The sequence below is a fragment of the Rhinopithecus roxellana genome, chromosome 4 (genome assembly GCF_007565055.1).
Source record: "Rhinopithecus roxellana isolate Shanxi Qingling chromosome 4, ASM756505v1, whole genome shotgun sequence".
Lineage (NCBI taxonomy): Eukaryota > Metazoa > Chordata > Mammalia > Primates > Cercopithecidae > Rhinopithecus > Rhinopithecus roxellana.
In genome coordinates this window covers 21,852,965-21,854,800 of record NC_044552.1, presented here as the reverse complement: position 1 = coordinate 21,854,800, position 1,836 = coordinate 21,852,965, and the positions used below count along the sequence as shown (strand labels likewise).

The window sequence follows — 1,836 nt, the reverse complement described above, 5'->3', positions numbered from 1 at the left end:
CACGGTCTGCGAGGAGTGTTAGTCCGCTGAAACTGCGATCTGCAGGTTAAAAGCAACCGCCCGAGAGCTGGGAGAAAGGGCCATGTTTTTATTGCTGAAGAGTAAAAGGACTTATGTCCAAAACTGAGCTAATAAACGGTTCCGGGAAATACTCAACGGTCCCCTCCAGTGAGCGCAATGAGCCTCTGCCCTCCAGAAGCTACCTTACTAGAAAAAGGGAACAAACTTAACATAAATCGACACTTATAAACTCTTTGTGGTAAATGAAATTTAGGGAAAACACAGGGAAGTTATGTATAGTATTAATAATAATTTGTTGAACAGACTTGATTTTCTATGAATATAAATTGAAAAAGCCGACGGAATTGTGCAGCGCTACTCTATGTTGTTAAGAGCTATATGAGTTAACAAAGGGAGAAGAGAGTCCCAGGATTTGGGGGATGTAGCTCAGTGGTAGAGCGCGTGCTTTGCACGCACGAGGTCCCGGGTTCGATCCCCGGCGTCTCCACTTTAGTGTGCTGAAGAATGAGAATGTTGGTTTGTTATTCCTCTTTCTTTAGGCTTGGGCAGAGCGTCATGACGTCTTCATGATGCTTGAAAATGGGTCGCTGGCTTTGAAGGTCAGATGTATTTAACATGGTACACTTGTATACTGCTAAACTTTCTCCAAAATCCTGTAACTGCTAACTGCTTTAGAACACCTTTAAATCTCATCACTCATTAACAAAATTGGGTTTACGTTGTTATCACTGAAGGTACATGATTTGTAACCAGAAATACAGTTATTTGGAGCACAGTTGAAGATGATTCTACCTTTTTCTCTCAGCCACGGGGATTATCTTTTTTTTTTTTTTTTTTTTTTTTTTTTTTTTTTTTTTTTTTTTGAGACGGAGATTCCTTCTGTCGCCCAGGCTGGAGTGCAGTGGCGCGATCTCGGCTCACTGCAAGCTCCGCCTCCCGGGTTCCCGCCGTTCTCCTGCCTCAGCCTCCGTAGTAGCTGGGACTACAGATGCACGCCACCACGCCCAACTAATTTTTGTATTTTTAATAGAGACGGAGTTTCACCATTTTGGCTAGGATGGTCTCGATCTCTTGACCTGTGATCCGCCCGCCAGCTTCTCTCAGCCACAGGGATCATCTTTTAAGAGTTAGTTTTGCCGGGCGCAGTGGCTCATGCCTGTAATCCCAGCACTTTGGGAGGCCGAGGCGGGCGGATCACGAGGTCAGGAAATCGAGACCATCCTGGCTAACACGGTGAAACTCCGTCTCTACTAAAAATACAAAAAAAAAAAAAAAAAAAAAAAAAAAAAAAATTAGCCGGGCGTTGTGGCGGGCGCCTGTAGTCCTAGCTACTCGGGAGGCTGAGGCAGGAGAATGGCGTGAACCTGGGAGGCGGAGCTTGCAGTGAGCCGAGATTGCGCCACTGCACTCCAACCTGGGCGACAGAGCGAGACTCCTAGTTTTGAGGCAGAAGGGTTAGGCAGGGCGAGGGCAGAGCAGACGCGTCCTCGTGGCTGGGGCTCCAGAGCAAACCACCTGCCTCACCAGCCCTGGAGCTCGCGCCGCTTGGCCTTACCTCACTCGTGCTGTCCCTCCCGTTAGCTTGCCTGGCTTTGTGTCACCTGACGCGCCATGTCTTGCCTACCTGGGCTCTGTCCTCAACTCTGCCACCATCGCTGTGTGGCTGTGCTTGCCCTGCAGCCCGACCCCTGCCTCGCCCACTCTGAGCCTCCGTGCCAGCCCATGTATGCCACGGAAATATGGGTGTTGGAATTGTGGTGTTTTACGACCTTCTTAACACCGTCTGCATACGTGCTAAGCAGTCTGAGCCAGTTC

The 1,836-nt window shown here is 48.8% G+C and overlaps 1 non-coding gene across 1 annotated transcript; it reads left to right on the top strand.

Annotated features, from left to right (window-relative positions):
• Positions 1 to 436: 436 nt before the first annotated feature.
• TRNAA-UGC lies at positions 437 to 508 on the top strand. Its single transcript has one exon. It is a non-coding gene; the product is annotated as a tRNA-Ala (tRNA).
• Positions 509 to 1,836: the final 1,328 nt, after the last annotated feature.